Here is a 6,001-nt window from a genome sequence, read left to right on the forward strand (position 1 = left end):
ACTTATCCTTTGTCCACACATCTGCCTACAGATGCTGATGGATAGTAATGAATCCTTCTCTTACTTCCAAATCTCAGGGGAGGTCCCCTTATTGAGAATCCATACAGGAAACTACAGAAGCGGGAGCGATTCTGTGAAATGTGCTTCCAACATGATGATGATGGTGAAGAACTGACAGCAACAGCCCAGTATGGTCACTGTAGTAGATTAAGTTATGTCCCCACAAAATTCACTGAGGCTTGAATTGTCTTCCAAGTTTTGGGTGTTAGAAACTTAGCCCCCACTGTGACTGTTAAAAGGTGGGGAATCCAGCTCTGGAGAGCTGGAAGTACCTGTGAAGTCAACCACTAAAACCTCAGCTGCACAAAAAGCCTTCCGTAGGTAATCGGCAGCAAAGCAGCAATTTAGCTAAACCACACAGCTCAAGTACTGGTCCTCACAGGAAGTTCCCACATTTTGGAAGTAAGCAAAGGACAAATAATCAGTTCCGGCGCAGGCACACCACTAGTACCATGGGGCCCAACCAGGGACCTGAGGCATGACACCGGGGATAGGACCCCCACACACAACCATGCACACTGCCAGTGCCAAGGAGCATGCCAGAAACATCACCTCCTTTTGGGTAGCCCACTACAGCCAGCACAATAACCTCAGCTGCCACGAAAGCAGCTAGATGCCCCAACTACCATGTACATGGTCTGCCAGCTCCTGGAGTGCATTGACACAAGGAGAGTCACCCACGGCAACCAAAGAAAAGAAGATGTCTCTCTCCACAAAGCCCATTCCAGAGTGACAGAAGCAGCATCTGCTTTACAGTAATATTGGGGTCCTGAACACACTTCTCAGCATTGGACAGATCATCTAGGAAACAAATCAACAGAGTAACCGTTACTCTTCCAGAAGGAGAGAAGAAATCTAGAGTAATTAGAGGAGGGAGGGGAAGAAGAGGGGGGAGAGAGAGGGTGATGGGGAGAGACTGTCAAGGGGCATAAAGAATAAGTACAATNTTGCAAACTCTATAACTGGCAAGGTGTTAATATCAAGAATATATAAGGAATTGAAACAACTAAAAAAAAAATAAATAAATAACCCAACTGAGAAATGGGCAAAGGATCTTAATAGACATTTTGCAAAAGAAGACATGCAAAAGGCCAATATGCATCTGAAAAAATTCTCAACATCACTAATCATCAAGGAAATGGCAATCAAAGCCTCAATGAGATACCATCTCACTCCAGTTATAATGGCTATTATCAAACAGACAAAAGAAAACATGTGTTGGCAAGGAAGTGGCAAAAAGGGAAGATATGCACACTGTTGGGGGGAGTGTAAACTAGTCCAGCCATTATGGAAAATAGTATGAAGGTTCCTCAAAAAATTAAAAATAGAATGACCATTTGATTCAGCAATCCTACTACTGGGTATATACCCAAGGAAATGAAGTCAGTATGTCAAAGAGATATCTGCACTCCCGTGTTTATTGCAGCACAATTTACAATAACCAAGAGATGGAATCAAACTAAGTGTCCAATAAGAGATCAATGGATTTTTTAATGTGGTTTATATACATTCAGCCACAAGTAAAAGAAAGAAATCATGTTATCTGTGACAACAGAGAACTTGGAGGGCATTATATTAAGTGACATAAGCCAGGCACAGAAGGACAAATGCTACATGACCTCACTCACATGTGTAATATACGGGGGGAAAAAGATATTATAGAGGTAGAGAAAAGAACAGTAGTTACCAGAAACTGGGGATGGGGTGGGAATAGCAAAATAAGGAGAGGCTGGCCAACGGGTACAAAAGTCACAATTGGAAGGAATAAGGTCTGATGTTCTATTGCATGGTTGGGCGACTATGGATAACAGTTAAGTTTTGTATATTATATAGAAGCTAGAGGAGAGGCTTTTGAATGTTTTTGCCACAAAGAAATGATAAATGCATGAGGTCATTGATATATTAACTACCCTGTCCTGATCATTATACACCCTACATATGTATCAAAATATCAGATTGTAGCCCATAAGTGTGTACAATTACAGTGTGTAAGTCAAAACAAAAGAAAACAAAAATATATAAGTAGGGACAGATTAGTTTTGAACAAGGTCATAGTCTGTCCCTTCTGTCTTCATGGTCAAGTTCTCTGAAAGCTGAATGAACTCTGAGCAAGGTGCTCTATAAGAGATGGGAATTAGCTGAGGACATCCCAAATAAACCTGAACCTGCACATTTGATTAAGGAACCAGACATTCCAGATGCCTAATATGGGTATTTCCTTTCATGGGGGATATCACAAGACTGTTCAAATTGTAGTCTTTTCTGAAGGAGAGTATTTTTTCTTTCATTTATTTTAGAATTTAAATTGGCTAATCTTGTTCAAATTCTATATGTTTCCTAACTATAGATAAAATTCTAGGTGGCATCCTACTATGCATTTACTTGGTGCAGCTCACAGCACCCCATGCTCTTCCCTGGGTAACACTCCTTACATCTGTTCCTCTTGTTGACAAATCAGCAGACCAAGCAAATTAGAAGGGTTTATTCACATGCAGGCAGTCTTGAAATGCTTCAGAGTTCACAGACAATTACACGTGGTCTATGGTACTTTTATTCCCCACTGTATCCCCATTCCCCAAAGTAGGTGCTGTTACTATTTTAAATGAATATATAACTGGTATTAGTCAGCAAATTGTTTCCACAGGGCCACAAAGTTTCTCCTACCCAAACACTGAATGTTATTAATTAAGGTGAGATTTGAAGACTGGGAGGTAAAACACAAAATCACATCCATCATTTATGGAATGGTGTTTTTTCATGTTGATGTTTGGGAAGCAGACTTCAGAGGAAGATGTGACTCTAGAAGAAGTGCCAGAGAGTTTCTCTGTCCCTTCTGTCAGTGGCTTTGAGATGGAGGAATGGGCCACTGACCAACGAATGCGGGAGACGTGTATAAGCTGGAAATGGCAAGAAACAGATTCTCTCCTAGGCCTCCGAATGGAAACACAGGCCTGCCTACATCATAATTTTAGCCCAGTAAGACCTGTGTTGGACTTCTGAGCTCCAGGACTACAAAATGATAAGTTTCTAATATTTAAGGCACAGAGTTTGTGGTAAGTTCTTACAGCAGACCTAGAAAACTAACAGAAGCCTTTATAGCATTTTCCTATGGGGACATTCCACAGCGAGGAAACTAAGAGCCACCGCACCCCTCAGTTTTCTGCTGAGCCGTACAAACCCTCCCATAAATAAGTCAGGACACACAGTCTCTCAGGCAGAGAGAGGACGTGTGAAGGTCCAGGGCTGTGTGGGGAGGAAGCAAAGGCTAAGAGGCCTGAGAGGAGGTGGCAGGATAGCTATAATGCTGCTGACAGTAATAAAATGTCATGTGTTCAGCCTGGAGGCTGCTGATCGTGAGAGTGAAATCGGTCCTAGACCCACTGCCACTGAATCTATCAGGAACCCCAGATACCCGGGTGGATGCCCAGGTGATGAGGAGCTTAGGAGCTTGTCCTGGTTTCTGCTGGTGCCAGGCTAAATAGTTCTTCTTGTCAGAGCTGGATTAGAGACTCTGGCTGGACTCGCAACTGATGGTGACCCTCTGTCCTTCGGACACAGCCAGGGATCCTGGATACTGGGTCATCATGATGTCCCCACAGGCACCTGCAATCAGAAATGGACAGTGACCACATATTGCATCACTAAGATATTAAAATGTATGTCTAAAAATGTAGGTTTGGTTATTTATCATAAATAATTAGACTATATTAGGTAAAATGGGTTTTTTTATTTTGCATTTTTAAACTATTTTCTAGTTTTATAAGTATATTACTCATTTAAACATCTCACCTGATTCCCAGACTGCCAGGAAGATGAGGAGTTAGGGCCGTGGCACCATCTCGCTGTGTTCACCCATCTGATGGACTCTGGCCTCTAAGACAGCTCTACGCAGTCAGTCTAGTGCCTGAGGAGCCTGTGCAAAGCATGAGAGAGCAAAAAAGCAAAAGTACCTGTGCACGAGTTGTGGAGACAAACACTGGAAAGAGGAGACAAACATATCATTACCCCAGGAAATGAGATTAGATGCCTACAAAACAATCACAAAACAAGTTAAGACTATAATTGTCAATGAAATTCACCATAATTTCCAAATGAAAAATATTTTGAGGTCAGTTGAACTCTTTCAAATCAGCTGCAGTCAACTTGAAAATATACATTACTTTCGTAATAGAATCTATGTGTTTGGAAGCATATACTTTCAAATCGTACTTGAAACATATAAATATGAGGCCAGTGCATGAAATACATTCATGTCACTACATAAAATGAGGATAGAGTAAACAAATTTATCCCTCTCTCTCAGAATCTCTTTTGAATTTTAAATATGTATTTGAAGCCCCTCTTGGACGTCTCACAGGCACCTCAGTACAATGAAATCGGACCTCTAACATTTCCCTCAGCACAAACACTATCTCAGAAAATGAGTCACTACATACTTATGAATCACCCACCTCGCTGCTCCTTAAAATCAGCTTCTCAAATAACATCATGTCCTCCCAAATCCCTCTGTCTCTCACAGATCTAAGGTGTCACAGCTCCTCCTGGGGGTAAGAGGTGAAACAGCTTCAGCTCCAAAGCTCTCTTAGAGCAGTTCTTCATTTAATCCAAAACCAAATAAAAGTATTTGTAGAATTACACAAGTGACAGAATCATTACTTACACAACAGCACACAAAATAACAATATCAGTATCTGAACTCTCCTAGGCATAGGGCATTTTGAACAAATCATACAGAACCCATGGCTTCATAGAGCTCTCAATTAACAGGAGGAACAGATAACAAACAAATAATATTTCTGCAGCCACCCCGAGCCTGCTCCCTCTGAGATTCCTCTCCTGGAGCAATGCCATTACTCAGGGCACATGGGGCAAAGGGCTTCCAGGTCCGCTTAGTGTATCCTCCTACTCAGCATGGACAGAGTCAGAGGAAGAGGGACAAGTCAGTGCAGTTGAATATTTTTGTTTCCCAGAAAAATAAAATCAGTTGTTGTCTTCTTAATCGCCAGATACCCAAATCATCTTATGAGTGAGTATAGTGGTCTTTCAATTCATCGTGTCGCTGTAGCACAAATCCACCCAAAACAGTTCAGTGGCAAGAATCAATGCTCTAATACTATGTATGAAAATGAACTGGACCTAGTTTTAACAGAGCATCATTTACTGTGCCTGATATTTATTTTTAGTGAAGATCGCATTTTTTCTGCTTTACTCTTCTCCATTTTTTCTTAAAGAATGAAGTTGTTCTGGGCAAAGGAGAGAAAGCAGCCATTTTTTACGTCCCTCAGATCAAGGTGTCAGCAGGGTTGGTCTCACCTCCTTGAAACTCATACCTCTCTTTCCCTTCTGTATTTCTTAATTCAGCTGCTTTGGATGAGAGGACACAGAGGTTCACTCTCCCATTTGTAACCAGACTGGAGCTCTGCATTCTCTCTCCCGGAGCAACTACTTTCTCCTTCCAAAGCTCTCAACTACCGTTTGGTAGACTGATTGGTTTATAAGAATGCAATTTTTTTTTTTAATTTAAATCATTAAAAACCCTTAACTTGAAATACAAACTTAGTTTTTGGTAATCTTAGTTGCAGTCCTGAGACAGAACATGAACTAATTCATGTTCTTTCTCTGAATGAGTGCGGAAGACAGAAAGAAACTGAAAATACAGACACACACTTCGTGATATAAAGATAATAGCAAAATTGGTGGCAGCGATGCTCCATATGTTTTAATTAGCGGTATACGTTCACATGCATTCCACAATCTATTACTCATTGTAATTTATAACATCTTCATCTCATAAATAGGAAAATGTTGCTTTCAGCAAAGATTTCAGAAAACATTTTGAAACCAAATATCCTATAAGGCATTGAATAGCATTTATCTACACAACAGAAGGCATATGAGGCACAATCAACACAAATGGCCCCAGGACTGCTGTGCAGAGACT

At 41.0% G+C, this 6,001-nt stretch overlaps 1 pseudogene; it reads right to left on the reverse strand.

Annotated features, from left to right (window-relative positions):
* Positions 1–3,325: 3,325 nt before the first annotated feature.
* LOC103582294 lies at positions 3,326–4,769 on the reverse strand (annotated as a pseudogene).
* Positions 4,770–6,001: the final 1,232 nt, after the last annotated feature.

This window comes from Galeopterus variegatus, unplaced genomic scaffold (assembly GCF_000696425.1).
Source record: "Galeopterus variegatus unplaced genomic scaffold, G_variegatus-3.0.2 Scaffold15581, whole genome shotgun sequence".
NCBI lineage: Eukaryota > Metazoa > Chordata > Mammalia > Dermoptera > Cynocephalidae > Galeopterus > Galeopterus variegatus.